Source organism: Fukomys damarensis, unplaced genomic scaffold, assembly GCF_012274545.1.
Source record: "Fukomys damarensis isolate Sample0158 unplaced genomic scaffold, DMR_v1.0_HiC HiC_scaffold_24, whole genome shotgun sequence".
NCBI classification, from domain to species: Eukaryota; Metazoa; Chordata; class Mammalia; order Rodentia; family Bathyergidae; genus Fukomys; species Fukomys damarensis.
This window is the reverse complement of record NW_022900936.1, coordinates 70,990,400-71,006,373: the sequence shown is the minus strand read 5'-3', so window position 1 is coordinate 71,006,373 and position 15,974 is coordinate 70,990,400. Positions and strand designations below refer to the sequence as shown.

The following is a 15,974-nucleotide window of genomic DNA, read 5'->3' as shown; positions in this document are numbered from 1 at the left end:
TGAACTTGCCATCCTCCTGCTTCAGCCTCTCAAGAGTGCTGGTATTACAGGTCAGCACCACTATGCCTGGCTCCTCTTCCTGTATATTCACATTCTACCCTTCTTTTTGCTTTACCATCTCCCTTCTCCTGCCCCAACATTTTCTGAAATTAGAAAACAAACTTCCCAAAGCAAGTCTGGCAAAACCGGGTTTCTCTATTCCAGGATGCTGTGCTCTGCAGAGATGCTAATTGGCTGCAAGCTCAAGAAAGGAGGACCCAGAGGAAGTTCCCATTATAAACAAGTGAGTGAGAGACTCTGGTCTAGGGCTAAGAGGTAGAGTGCTTGCCAGGCCCGCGGGAGGCAGGAGGGAGGTGAGCAGTGGGTGGAGGCTGGTGAGGTGTCTCTGCTTAATTCTATTTTCACTCCTTCACACTAGTAAGCAACTGTACACGCACTGTTTTATCACAACACGCCAGAGATTTTTGCTGATAGAGGAGAGGGGAAGGAGGGGGGAGAGAAACAGGGGGAGAGGGAGAGGGAGAGAGAGAGAGAGAGAGAGAGAGAGAGAGTCAGAAGAGGGAGGAGAGGGAGGAGAGAGGGAGATATCTTTAAGAAAGGTCATGGGAAGTCGCTGGGAACCTGACCCCATTCAGAGAGAATTCTTACCTGACCCCAAGCAGAGAGAATTCTCTCCTTGTCCTCCCACAGGGGAAGGCAGAAGGTCTGGTGAGGAGTGGCTGTGCTCTTTCTTTGTGCCTCAGGAAGGCAGAAAGGAGAGGATGAAGGTTCCAGGGAAAGAGGAATTCAAGGGGCCAAGCTCTTGAAATCAACAAAGGGAACGGTCAAGAAATCTGAGAAACGGGAGAGGAAGGAAAGGCGGAGAGTCTGTCCCTTGCATAGTAAGCTTGAAGAGAAGTAGGAAATTGGGGCAGCCTACCCTGAAGGAGCCCCAGCAAGCCACCAGTGCTCTTCCCCTGAGACACTTTCTCCTCAGAGGGATCCTCCAGGGGTCCCCCGATCCCATTCACCCCGACACCACTTTACAGGGCGGAATTACATTTTACCATCAGTGAGTCTGATGGCTGCATTCCTCCTCTCTAAGGATAAAGGGAAGCTTTTTAAAAAGTTGGTGACTTTATTCTAAGAGTATAATGATTAATATGTACTAGTATTCTGGTATTTTGTGAATCCATAATATGCTAAGCCGCGATGATCTAGGGGAAATAAATGTAACTCCCAACCTGCTAGATGTCAGATACGCTGCGCTTGCATGCCCTAAAATCGAAGAATGAATTTTAAGGAAGGATGGAGGCTAAGAGTGGGAAAACTTCAGGGGGTGGGGGTGGGGCGTGAGAGCTCCTGAGAGACAGGAGAGGGGCTAAAAGTGAGTTGCCAATGAGCCCGCTTCTCAAAGGAAGTATTTTAGAACAAAATCTTAAGGTAGGTACAACATAGGTAAAAAATATGATCATCCAATAAAAATCACAAGAATAGCTGCTTAGGTGATATTGATCCGGTGGGGAAGTACGTGGAAGACCTTTTTAGGAAGGGATGGATCAGGGGGCTTGGCCATCCGCTGGGATAACTGATGTCTATCTAGACTTTATTAGACCAAGGGAATATAGTCTTCAATTTACTGCTTATCCCTGGGGAGGGATGCAGGTGTTGAGGCCTGGCCTTCAACAGCTGTGCCTCCAGCCACAGTCGTGATGTATTCTGGTCTTCTGCACTGACTCACTCGAGGGCCCAGCCCTATCTGACTGCCTGTACTATTTCTATCTAACTTAGCTGTCTACAATCCTTTCATCAAGAAGTGTACCAATAAACTCAATTAAAGCTGAAAAAAAAAAAACAAAAACCAAAAAAAAAAAGAAAGAAGTGTATTTTCTTACCACCCTAGATCCTGCTTTTGATAGGGAAGTACCCACATTCAAGAAACATCTCCTGGTATTAGTAGTGGGTTCTGTGTCATGTTTTGAGCTAATACAATTTTCTGGTTGAGAGCCATTTGTGTCTGAATAAAAATGACAGCTCCAGGAACAATTTCTCGTGTTTTACTTGCAGTGAGTTCTTTTTGTTCAGGAGTCTGTTATTAGTGGAGGCGCATTTAATGTAGGTAAATGACCCCTGCCTTCTGTCTTAATTGAAACTCAGCTTGCCACAGTTAATGTGTTTTATGAGTCAGTAAATCTTGGAAAAAAAAACCCTAATGTGCTGTTGAAGTAAAGGAAAAAAAATGGTTTCAGTACTTCTTTTTCTGTGTAAGCAATTCTTTTCTTTCACGTGGAAAGAACTCTTGACCTTTTGTGGTATAATATTCTGAACTTTCTCATCTGTTCAGCTGCAGACAAATTTGTTTTGAAAGACAGAAATCTTTAGTCTACAGGGAAGGGAGTGTGAGATCTACTTATTCTCTGAACATGGAATTTGGGCTTGATCTCTATATTAAGAAAGGAGATATAAGAGAAGCTCACTGAAAGGACTAGTACCATATTGTGTTACTCTCCTGGCCTTGGCCAAGACATTTAAATGATGTGAGATCTCTCACTTGTAAATTCAAGTTATATCAGTTAGCTACTGCTGTATAACAAATCATCCCATGACTTCCTGGTTTAAAACCACAGGCACATATCACTTGATGATGAGATATGTTCTGAGAAATATGTCATTAGGCAATTTTGTTGTATGGCTACCAAATCACTGTGACCAAGTTTTTTTTTTTTTTTAATCTATGGCATAGCTGGTTACCTAGGAAAGAATTATGAAAATATATGAGCCTAGGGTTGATGGTGATGTCTGAGTTTGACTTTTATTCATTTAATTTGTTTACTTTGTGTGTGTGTGTGTGTGTGTGTGTGTGTGTGGTCCTGGGTACTGAACCCAGTATCTTCACACTGAGCTACTTCCCAAGCCTTTTCTTTACTTTTTATTTTGAGACAGGGTCTCACTAAATTGCCTGGGCTGGGCTTGAACTTCTGATACTCTTGTCACAGCCTCCCAGAGCATTGGTTATTACAGGAATGTGCCACTATGCCCTGCTTCTTATTTGTGTTTGGGGTAGTACTAGGGACTGAATTCAAGGGCTCATGCGTGCTGAAGCAAGTGTGTACCACTGAGCAACATCTCAGCCTGTGAGTCTTAGTGGTTGGTATCTGTCAGGTATTGTCAGAGTGGGATGTGTACGAGGTAGCTGAGTATGTGCATGTGTATTTCATAGTGAAGCTGTATCATATAACCTCAAGCCTCCTTTGTTCATCTTTGTTATTGTTCAGTACTATGGGTTGGACCCAGGGTCTTCACACAGAGCTCTATCCCCAGCCCTTTTATTCTGAAACAGGATCTTGCTAAATTGATAAATTACCCAAGCTGGTCTTGAATTTATGATTCTCCTACCTCAGCCTCCCAGAGTGCTGGGCTTAAAGGCGAGTATCACTATGCCTGGCTTCATTTCTTCATCTTGAAAATAGGATCACCTCTGGGATTTAATGGGAGTTGTTATCCCCATTATATATTACAATAAATGTTACAGATCTAAAACAAACAAACAAAAAATAAAAGGAGAACTGGATCGGCAGGGCTAGGGATGTATGTAACTGAGTAGTAAAGTGCTGGCCTAGCAAGTGTAGGACCCAAGTTCAGGCCCCAACACTACAAAAACAAAGAAAGCAAGTAAGAAAGTAAAAGTGTGGGATCAGTAACAGTGCCTGCATAGGCCACACACGGGTGTTGATGAGGTGGGCTGCCAGGTTCAGAGGTGGGAGAGTCCACTGCTGCCATCAGCTCTCTGGAGAGCCGGAGGAAGCAGGAGCTACACAGTTCAGGAAGCTAAAAACCTCAGAACAAGTGGGATCAAGGATGCAGGGCTGATCAGAGACTGAAATCCAGGAAGCTCCCTGGAGAATGGCTGGTATGAGTCTCCACCCACGGAAGGACTGAAGAATTTGGACTCTGATGTCCACAGGCAAAGGCAGTAACAAAAGATGCAACTCCCCCAAGGAGCACCAAGCTCCTCAAACGCAGGATGACTTTCTCCTCCCCACTTTGCTCCTTCTGGCCTTATGTAAGCCTACTGGATGGTGCCGCCCACAGTGAGGGGAGGTCTTCCCTTCAGTTTGCTGGCCTACCTGTCAATCATCTCTGGAAATGCCCCACAGACACACCCAGGAGTGCTTTACTAATTTGATAGGCATTTCTTTATTTATTTTTGTTTTTCTTTTCGGTACCAGGGATCAAACTAGGGCCCTTGCGCTTGTGAGGCAGGCAACAGAACCACTGAGCCAAATCCCCAGCCCTGATAGGCATTTCTTAATCCAGTTAAACTGGCATATCACAATTAAGGGTCAGAGTGCCTCTCATATAAATTGTGAGGATTAAATGAGAGGGACCATGTATGCAAAACGCTTTGCCAAGTACCTGGCACATGGTAGGTGTTCAAAGAAATGATACCTAATTTTACTTTTTATTTTCTTATTTATTTATTTTTTTTTTCTTTTTTGGCACTGGGGATCCAACTCAGGACCTTGCGCTTTCGAGGCAGACAGGGGCACCACTGAACTAAATCCCCAGCCTTCTTTTTATTTATTTATTTTTGTGGTTCTGGGAAAGGAACCTAGGACCTAAGCAAGCGACCTACTGCTGAGGTACATGCGCGGCCCAGCTTTTCTTATTTTGAATTCTTAGCTAACTGTGTGTGTTTATTTTACAAGTAATCACATTCCTTGAAGAAAATTGGAAAAATCTAGAAAAGCAGAATGACAAAAATTATCTCAAATAATTTATATCTTGCCACTCAGATTAGCTACTAACAATACCTTTGTAAAATATATGTGGAATCTTGACTGATTTCAGTGCCTATGCGCATATTGATTGATTGACTGATTTGTGTGTGTGACAGAGAAAGAGAGAGAGGGAGAGAGAGAGAGGGAGACAGAGAGACAGGGTGAGAGACAGAGAGACAGAGAGACAGAGAGGAGGGTAAGAAGAGGGGGCAGAAGAGAAAAAGGTGTATTTGTTGTTAGATATTTTATAAAAGTAAAATAAAAATCCCAGAAATATCCATTACTTTTTATTATCAGCACCTCCTCTTCACCCTGGGATATTTAAGGCCCAGAGACTGCAGTGTGTACTACCCAGTTCACAACTTACCATTTTATTCTTCTCTGTATTCTAGATATCAAGAAGCCAGCTTGTAATGCTTCTGGACCTTAATTTCTCAAAACAAATCTAGAAAACACTAGGTTCCTGAGATGTTCTGAGAAAGAAGTGTTCTTTGCAAATAAATTAGGGAAATGCAACACATTATTTCCTAGTCTTTGAGAATCGCAGATGCTTATTAACATATTAAAAATTCAAATTTAAGTGAACCCTTTAATTTAATTTGATTTTTTTTTTTTGAGACAGGGTCTCACCATGTAGTTCAGATGGCCTTAAGCTCCCTATGTAGCCATTAACTCACTGCGAGCCTTCTGTCTCAGCCTCCTGAATGCTGGTATGACAGGCCTGGCCACCACTCACATCCTTTAATTTTATTTTGAAAAGTGACATACAGCATGTTAGCTTTCTGTTACTTTGATGAAATACCTAAAATAATTCAATTTAAAAGAAAAAAGGGCCAGGTGTGGTGGCGCATGTCTGTAATCCCAGCACTGCGGAGGCTGAGGCAGGAGGATCGCTGTGAGTTTGAAAGCAGCCTGGGCTACATAGTGAGTTCCAGATCAGCCTCAACTACATAGTGAGACCCCTGTCTCAAAAAGCAACACCAACAAAAAAGAAAAACAGAAAAAAGAAAAAAGAAGAAAGGTTTGTTTTGGTTCTTGGTGTTGGAGGTTTCATTGGCTCTGTTGATTTTTGGGGCTGCGGCAAACAGAACATCACTGTGGGAGTGTGTGGTGGAGGAAGCTGTTCACTTCCTGGTGGCCAGGAAACAAAGAGAGGGAGGGGCTGGGATCCCTGTATCCCCTTAAGAGCACTGGCCCAGTGACCTCTTCCTTGCACCAGACTCCACCTGTTAAGGGGTCCACCTCCTTCCCAGTGGCACCATAGGTTGTCACCCAAGCCTTTACCAAATGAGCCTTTGGGGAACATTTAAAATCCTAACGACAATATACAATGAAATTAACTTTGGGGGCATATATAGTGCTATGAAATCTCATACATATTTAGTTAGATTCATGTCGCCACTCACACAGCCAGGATCCAGAGCAGATTTGTCCCATCTCCAAAACTCTCTTGCTCTCTCTTTATAGTTACATCCCACCACTTCGTCCCTGACAGCTATTGATTTGTTTTCCACCACTGTATTTTTTTATTTTTATTTTCCAACCCAAGAGTGTCATATAAATGAAATCACACAGGGCACAGCCTTTGTAACTGGCTTCTTTCATTCAAGCCATGCCTCTGAGACACAGCTATGTTTGTATGTATGAATAGTTGGTCTCTGTTATTATTGATTTGTATACCACTGTAGGGATATACCAAACGTTTACCTATCCTGCAGAAGGATATCTGAGTTGTTCCCAGTCTATGTTGGTTATGAACAGAGCTGCTATAAGCATTTGTGTATAGAGTTGGATATGAACATAAAATGTCCCCTTCTCTAAGACTGGTGCCCATAAATGGGTTGCTGGGTTATCTGGTAAATGTACTGTGTAGTGTCTGTCAAGGTCCCCCATAACCAGGCTTGCACAGAACATACTGTTAATATATCATGGACTACTATCTCACAGAATGCCCTTTGGGAAATAAAGCTTGGGCAAGGCCTTGAATGTTGTCACTTACTGCCATTTTTGAAAGTCAGAAAAAAAAAAATTTAAAGGACCAGCTGGCAAATTTGTATCATTAACACATTTAATTTAGTTCTCACAAAACCGGTGATTCTGCAGATGAGAGAACTGGAGCCCTGAGAGGTTAAACAACTTGCTTAAGTGCGCGCAATTGGTAGGTCACTGAGATTTGAACCGTTGTGTCCTGTCTCCAAGTCCAGGGCATGCTAATCACTTCCTTCGCCTGTCTTCTCTCTCTTTGAACATCTCTTTTTCACTTGGCCCTAGTGGATACAATTTTCTCCAGACAGCTGTCAGTGGATCTGAGTTATCTCTTAGCTAATCACCATTGCTGTTTTGTTTCTGGACTTTGTCTTAGTTATGTACTGCTGTGGGAAAACTGCTTCAAAATACAGTAATTTAAAAATAGTGAAAATTACTCATGATGTGTCTGAGTGAAGAACTCAGACAGGATCCAGCAGAATGGCTGTCTCTTGTGCCTCTCGCCCTGGGCTTGGGTTAGGCTGGAAGACCAAAAGTCTGGCTGCAGGCATCTGAAGGCCCCCATATTCACTGGTCTGCCAGTGGGTGCAAGGTCTACCTGGGGCTGTTGCCCAAAGCACTCAACAGGTGCCTCCTCCACATAGTCTGGGCTGGTCACAACACTACACCTTCTTGGTTCTAAAGGCTCACCTCCCGGGAGAGGGAGAGGTAGAAGGAAGTCACAAACCCTCACTTCCACTACATTCTATTTCTTAGAGTTAAGTTGCTAATTCTGGCCAGTGTTCAAGGGGCAGTGACTTCAACTCCCCCTTTGAAAGGGAGGAATGTCAAACAATTTGTGGAAATGTGGAAAACCTGTCAGATAGTAGGCACATTTCAGACACAGACCGTGTTTGTGCAGCAGTCTTTGTGTGAAGCTCACACAGCCTGTGAAAAGCAACGTGTTGGAGTTAAGGTTTCTTATTGATGGTGTTGGGAACTAACCGTTTTCAGAGTTTATGTAAGATGTACCCGCAATGACTATTATTTTGCCGGCTGGAGAGAATATTCTTGGAATCCTAACCTCTCTGCCCTTTGCAGGGAGTTAGTGACAATTTCACCTATCCAGCCGTCTCTGGCTAGACTCCAGAGAGGAGAAGCAGCTGAGTGGAATCTCATTTAGGACTTATTCTTTATGTTATTCCACAAAACGGTGTTGTGCTTTCAGTGTCTATATTTTCATAATTCAGTGCAAGTTTTTATGAGTGAAATTAGCAAGAACTCTTTCCAAAAGTGACAGTCAGCTAAATGAGGGGATTCAGTGGTTCGCTGAACTGAGAAGTTCACGTGATAAACTTAATCACTATTAGATCTGGACCCCAACGAATGTTTTTAGGATATAGTTTCTCTCTGTCCAGGTTTTCCTCTGCATTTTAGCACTACTTCTCGACTCTATTGGCTTCATTCTCAGGGAAGTTTTTTGCAAGGGAAGTTTTTTGCAAGGGATGTTCCAGACCAACACGATCAGCCCTGGAAAAACATTCTGTGGGTCAAGCATGCTCAGTGGACCAAGTTGTCTCTTCTATAGTTCCAGAGAGGCAAAGAGATTGATGTTGATTGGCCAGCCTTAGGTCACATGCTCAGCCCTGAGCCAATCACTGTCACAGGAAATCCAGTCCCAGACAGTGTCCAGTCCCACTTGGACCCATGAACTAGGGTGAGAGGAATTTGTTTAAAAAAAAAAAAGAGTGTTTGTTTGTTTGTTTATTCAGAAGGCAGTATGCTAAGTACTGCCCTCTGTGTACACTGATGTGCTTTTTGACTCAGAACTTTGTCTCCTCTCCAAGAAACTTTTCCCTCCCTGTTCTCGTAATCGTATTTCCACTAAGCTTTGGAGGCTTTGAGTATCTCCCATAGCAGAGCAAAATAAAGAGGAAGCATAACCTTTCCTTAGTATAAGGTCTAGCTCTTGGATACTTATGTTCCGATCTACCTCCATGACTCCCTAGATTTCTGAGTCCTAGCCGAGTCAGTATTTGTGGAGGAGTACAGATCATTATGTTCTATTTTTTTAGATTTTTTTTTTTGGTACTGGGGATCAAACTTGGGCCCTTGCACTTGATAGGCATGCGGCAGAACTACTGAGCTAAATCCCCGGCCTCGGATCATGGTGGTTTTGATTTTAATTTTTTGCATTCCTTACTTGTCTCTCTAGTCAGGAAGTGACCATTCCATGGCCTGGGGTCTTGATTTTGGACTTCTGGATTTTTTAATCTCTGGTATTAACAAGCCTGTTACCTAGTCTCTCAATTCCCTTAGTTCTTGTCTCTTGGTTTATCTTGTTACTCTGTTATCCTAATCTTTATAGTCCCTCTTGGCCCAAGGTATTTCCCAGCTGACACTTCCTGATCAGTATCTTTGATGTTGATAGGTCTCCCTGTCTCCCTTTGTCTTTTGAAGGACCACTGAGGTACAAATGGCCTGGGTTTAAAACCTAGTGCTATGTGACTATAGGCAGGCCTTTTCATCTCTCTGAGCCCTAATTTTCTCATCTGTGAGTTGGGAAGAATGATACCTACTTCACAGAATTGCCTTGGTGATTAAACAAGAGAATGCAAGCATTACAAGATAGTAATTCTATAATTGTAGCATGTGTGTGTTTTCAAAATGAATTTATTTTGCCCTCTTCCTAGTGATATAGAAGAAATATAACTCCCAACCTGTTAGATGTCAGATATACCAAATTTGTGTTCCCTCAAATCGAAGAGCGAATTTCAAAAAACAATGAAGGTTTAAGAACAGGAAAGTTTTATTGAGAGATAGCTCCTGAGAGACAGGAGTGGTTGTGAAAGACAGTTGCCACCAACCCAGGGGTAATTTATACAGCAAAGTCACAACCTTGGTACAACATTGGTCAGATTACAATCGACTAGGATTATAAGTATTGCGGTTTAGCTAATATTGATCCAATAAAGAAGCAGATCACATAGCAAGGGTGCATGGAAAGAAAAAGGCATTTTAGGGAAGGAATGGATCCGGATGCTCTGGTCTTCCACCTAGGTGACTGATCCTAGCTGGACTTTACTGGACCAGGTGATACCAATTATAGTATAATTTCAAGTTACTGCTTATCCCCTGGGGAGGCATGTAGGTCTGGCCATTCCCTCTTTATCTTGAGGCCTAGACTTCAGTGGATGCACCTCTAGCCACAGTTGTGATGCGTTTTCATCTTCTGCACTGGCTTATTAGTTTCTAGCTAACTTAGCTGCCTATAGTATTAGCGTCTTCCCTGTATGCAGTTTTCCCCATTCAACCAGGCTGCTCATTCTGTGCTCACTGACTCAGGGAGGAAAATATTAGAGTAGGAAAAAACAAACAAACAAACAAACAAAATAGGGATATTGCCAGCTTTGGTTTTCAAAAGCTGAGAGCCCCCCGGGGGCACCAAGAGCACCTTCATAGGGCCAAAGTGATGAGAGAACCGGTCTGAAGAGGGAGAGACATTCTCCCTCAGGCTCACTGTAAGACCTAAAGTCTCACTTCCACTCCACGGAGCGTGGACAGCCGAAAGGCCTCCACGAGGCTGGGCCCTAACACCCAGCGAGGCTCCGGGAACACGACAGAGAACCGAGAAACCCAGGAAGGAACACACCAGCCTAGATGGTAAAAGACCTTTATTAGTCTGGCCAGACGGCGCTCCCGGAGCCAGGTGGCTCAGAGAGGCAACTGCTCAGGGGCTGAGGTACTTTTTATAAGGTTTTACTAAACAAAGAGTCAGGGAATTCACAGAACAAGACTGCAAACACATTGCTTATCTTATGCAGGAAATGTTCTAGGGTCACCTTTTGTCAAACCATTTGCCCCTGGGTGGGCTGTTAACCAAGGTAGCAATTAGCATATGAAGAAGCACAGTCTGGCCGATTAGCATGGAGTCACTTTAGCCTATTCAAGTCTTACACTCACAAAGACTCTACTATTCTGGACATAACAGGGGAAAGAGAAGGGAACAAACAGAGGAGGCGCAAGGAAAGCAGAGATGCTGCTGATCCTGGGGTGTGGGGTGCTGCTCTGTTTTTTGGGTAGAGACCTGAGGAGTAGGAAGGACATGGCTGGAGAGTGAGCCAGTGATTCTGAGTTTCCAGCTTGGCCCCAAAATGGCCTGGGCTGGAAGAGGCCACACAGCCTGGGAATGAGGGACATGTCAGTAGTAATCACAGAAGACTGATGCCCATGGGCCAGACACAGTGACCACAGTTTCAACTGCCAATTGCATGAATGGATGGCAGCAAGGGCCAAAATGCACCCGGTCTCACCTCCATTGTTTCTCATGAATATTCACAGCCTAGCAGCATTCCCTGAAAGTGAAAGGAAGAGTTTGTGTTGATCAGGGTGACATTTTTAAACACCTGATTGGATAGGGGCTAAAAATGAAGTTGAGTTATATAAGTATTACAGTTTTGTACATGGCTGTGTGAAAGAATGAGAATCATAACCAGTACCCATAGAAAGCACCTTGCTTTAGTCTTTGGGTGGATACCACATATGTTTACTGAGTCTGAATCTAGATATTGTTGAGCCTTTGAATCTATTTCATACCCAAGGCCCAGGACAGCCATTCCTGTATCGGTGGTCACAAAGTTTGGTCTCTGGATCCACAGCATCAGCCTCTCTGAGCACGTGTTAGAAACACACTCTCCGTAGGCCCATGCTAGAATCACTGAGTCGGAGAGTCTTCCAGAACTTTCTACAGCACGCGAGACTCTGAGAACCACTACCCTACATCATTTCAGCTTCCTGGTCTTATTTGAGCACTCAGACATGAACATTCAAGCCCCTGTTGGGTACTTGGCTGGTTTCTGCTTGGTGCCGGCCACACATTGTGAACTTCTCCTATAAAGGCAAGAGAGCTTCCAACTTTCCATAGAATTTTCCTCATTGTGACACCCACTTCATTTTGCTTCACTGAGGCTCCAGTTTCTGGAAGGGAAATGGAGCGATAAAGACAAGACCGTTCAGTAAATAAATGGGGAAAAGGAACTGCAGGCAAATGTGGTCTTAAAGCTTAACCAAATCTCCAAGGAACTGGAAAATTTCAGCGGGAATGATTTTCGTGTCCAGCAAGCTCCTGGGGGAAACGCGTGGCCCAAGCACATCCCTGTTTCTGGGTCAGGAAGTGAAGCACACAGATGGAACTTACAAAGGGCGCATGAATGGAGTCCACACAGCCAGTGACCCCACTGAGGTTACTTGGCAGAGGCTCCTTTCATGGGCTCTATTCACAAATAATGAGCAATCCCTGGGCTCGCACAAGAACAAGGCTCCCAGTTGGCCCCTTTTTTTCTTTTTCCTTGACTGCTTTTCACCCTTTATAGAGGACTGCCCCTTTTTTGCCTACTTGGGATTGGTGTGAGCCTTGGTTTGGCCGGAGAAAGAAGGAAGTCCACTGTGGCCTTCCTCAGCCCACAAAGCTGAATTACTCGGCTTCCCTGGCCCCTTTGCCTCAAATAATAGGCCTTTGTGCTTTGAAATGCAGGGAAGTCTTCATTTCTCAGGCTTAAAAAACAAAACAAAACAAAACAACCTTCCTTCAAGTTCCTTCAAGTGAAGGATCAGAACCATCATAAAATTAAACCTGAAAGAATTTTAGATGTTGTTGGAGAGCTGATTTTTAAAGAAATGTATTTGACATATTCTTTCAGAGGGACAAAAATATTGGCTTAACTTAAAAATTCAGCTTTAGGGGCTGGGGATTTAGCTCAGTGGTTCGGTGGCCTGCCTTGCAAGTGTAAGGACCTGAGTTCAATCCCTGGTACCAAAAAAAAAAAGAAAAAAAAATTCAGCTTTAAATAATATCTTGGGGGACAAATGTTTTGCATGTACATATAATATATGTTTTATACATGAATATATAATATACAATACATACATTTCGTACAATATATGGGTGTGTACTATATGTGCATCTCATATATATAGTTATATATTAAGAAACAAAAGCAGTCTTTGCTGTAGGAAATATTTGACAGAGTAAAACTGCATGGCAAAGGAGGAATTCAGCCTTTGGAGTCTGTTGAGATGAGCTTTTGATAATGGACATAATTGAAATCATTCATCTCTGATAATTTTCCCCTGATTTTTCTGTGTTCTCTTCTTTTGAGAGTGTCTTCTAATATCATATTTTTTTTAATTTCAAAAGCAAATTATATTGAAAAAATCATGGTCATAAGGGTTCCATGTGCTTCAGCGGTTTAGGTATATTCATACATCTTTGATTTTCACTTTATCATAAAAAATATGCTTTCACCATTTACTTTAAAATTTTGTACAATGTGGTAGAGAGTGGAAAATATTCTTCCATTAAGAACTCTATTATTCTCTCTTTGGCTAAGTTAGGGCAAGCCAGGCTGTGGGACTAAAACTCAGGTAAGAACTATCAACTTCACGTGAGAACTTATTGTGTGCCCTGTCTCTAGCTACTCTCGGGCCTTACCCATCCGGCTTAGATTTGTGCCTTCTCTCCTCTCAGTTCAGGTGATCATTGTGAGGTTTTCCTCTAAGCTCCAGGCCTTAAACATGCCATCCCCAGCTGGCCAAGGGAGAGATCAAATCTACTGTGGGAGGGGGGGACTGCAGTGATTGGTTTGGGGATGGGCATATGACTCAGCCTAGCCAATAAGATACAGTGTGAGTTTTCTGGGCTCTCTGGGAAGGAGGCAGGTGTCCTACTGGGGCTTCAGTCCTGGAGAAGGTGATCCTGGAGGAGTAATAGGCCTCTTCCTACCCTGAGAAAAAAGAACCCAAAACTGCAGGCAGAAATTGGAGGCCTTGGAGGAGCCTGGCTGAAGACAGACCTGAGAAATGGAGAGAAACCCAACCCCGGTGAAATGATTGCAGCTGAGCCCAGGGCCAGCCTATATCACTAGATTGTTTTTTTTTTTTTTTTTTTTTGAGACAGGGTCTCACTATGTAGTTGAGTCTGACCTGGAACTCACTACGTAGCCCAGGCTGGTCTCGAACTCACAGTGATCCTACTGCCTCAGCCTCCCGAGTGCTGGGTTTACAGGCATGCACCACCATACCTGGCGACTGTTTATTTTTTTAGGCAATGTGTCACTATAGGGCTGTAGCCTACTTGGGTTGAGGTTTTCTGTTATTTTCCCTGGAGGAGTCCTATTGATAGCACTGTCCCTTCCACAGCAGTTCTGGAATGTGGGGGCTAGGAATTTGCCAGGAAAAGGCCAGGCACTGAGAAAGTTTATCTGAAGACTGGTTATCAGATCCAGGGGCTCCAGGCTCCACCCAGGATCCTGCATGGAAGAGGGTGACTTGGTGCTGGTGTCTGCAGAGGCTGCTGGAGCAGCTTCCGGCCTTGTCCCTTCAGGACCTGTCTATCCTGGGAGAAAGGAACCACACAGGACCTGAAGGTTGGGGGCACACCCTTCCAGCTGTGACGAGCACAGGGAGTCGACCCTGTGGGAGGGCTGTAGTTAGACAAAATCTGCTCGCTGTATTGTATCTCTTCATCATATGCACTCTTCCAGTCTCCTGCTTCATGTGTCCATGAAAGTCAAGCATGTACCCCAAGCACCTGCCCACCCCTTTCCCGGTGAACACAATAGCGACAGCAAGGGTGTGGCCAGTATGTTTGAGGTACAGAGGAAGCCTATGTGGGAGACGTAAAGAAATTCCCCAGGGGAGCATGGGTTCAGATATGGGGTGGTTGCAGATGAGCTTTGTAGACAGGGAGCAGTGGAGGAGGCACACATTTTAGCCTCTCTTCTGCTGCTATAATTGGATATTCAGGGTGGATAAATTATCAGCAGTCCTAGAGGCTGGGAAGTCCAGGATTGAGGGGCTGCACTGAGTAAGGGCCCCCCGCCCTGCCCCTGGGTCACAGTGGTGGCCATCTCAGTCTCAGCCTCCCCAGTGCTAGAAATTACAGGAGTGCACACCGTACCTGCCTCCAGTGACCTGCCCATTGTCTGGCTCAGTGAGACTGTTTACTGACAGAGGAAGGCCCAAGCCCTTGGCTAGACCCAGATATGTATTCACTGTCATTGAATGACCAGAGTCAAAAATTCAACTCAGTTGTCTTAGTTACTAAACAGGAGGACTATGTTAGAGGCTCTCTGTTCAGTTCTAACGATAGGAAAGAAACACACCCAACCCATTTCTGGTGTAACATGGGACGAGTCATGATGGTGGATGTGTGTTCTCTCACCGTAATCATCACCTTCCCTTCCTTCTAGGCCCCATCACTGGCTGTGGACATCTTTCACAACAAGAGGAGATAACTGTGGGCCACTGGCCAAACCCAGCCTGTTCTTATACAAGCTGCAAGTTTAAGAAGAGTTTTTATATTTTTCAATAGTTTAAAAAAGGTCAAAGAAAACATTTTGTGATGTAAAAGTCATACTGAATTCAAGTCCTAGTGTTCATAAATAAAGTTTTATTTGGACCCAGCTGTTTGTTTACATATGTTATTAGCTGCCTTTGGGCTAAGCATCACTGAGTAGTTTCAACAGGATGGCCCTAATACCAGTTGGCCCTCTGCAGAAGAGGTAGGCTGACTCCTGTTTTATAGTAAGGCCAAAATTTGTTTCGATGTTGCCATTAATACCTCACATTGTATGAGCGTGGACTTTCCCGAAGTGTTACAGAAATACATACATAAAATTCAACAGCCTCCTTTCTGTGTGATCCTCTCTTCGCTCTCATCTTCCTAGAGTTGACCGCACTTAGCTGTAAACCAGTGAGAACTTCAGGTATCTTTTATCAACCTGGATATGTGTCATTCAGGAATCTTCTGCATCAAGACACAGAAAACCCACCCGAGCAGATTAAACAGTAAAGAGAATTTATGACCTCTCACAACGGCAAAGTCTATGGTTAGAGCCGATTTCAGGTGACTTAGTAGCATCACCTAGGTCTCAGTCTGATGCATCCATCCCCGTGCTCTGTCATTACTGGGTTTTCACTGTGAGTCTCTGTTTGGTGACCCCAGGTTCTTTTCTCGAGGAACTGAACGGTCGCAGAAGTTCTAGACCTTTAACTACTGTACACCGGCTTTTAGCAAAGATAGATCTCTCTCTCTCTCTCTCTCTCTCTCTCTCTCTCTCTCTCTCTCTCATTTCTGCAGATGTGGTTCTTCTCAGAAGCACAAGCAAGCGTCTCCCTGAATGGGCCCTGGGGAACCCACTAAACACTGCATCACCAGAGACAAGAAATAAAGATCTTGAGCCAGGGATT

At 43.9% G+C, this 15,974-nt stretch overlaps 1 long non-coding RNA gene across 1 annotated transcript in view; it reads left to right on the top strand.

Moving 5' to 3' along the window:
- The window catches only part of LOC104858522, a 38,684-nt gene extending 23,644 nt beyond the window's left edge, over window positions 1-15,040 (top strand). Inside the window, exons 2-3 of the long non-coding RNA XR_779163.1 lie at window positions 205-283; window positions 14,975-15,040. This is a non-coding gene — a long non-coding RNA (uncharacterized LOC104858522). The remainder of the gene's footprint in view (window positions 1-204; window positions 284-14,974) is intronic.
- Window positions 15,041-15,974: the final 934 nt, after the last annotated feature.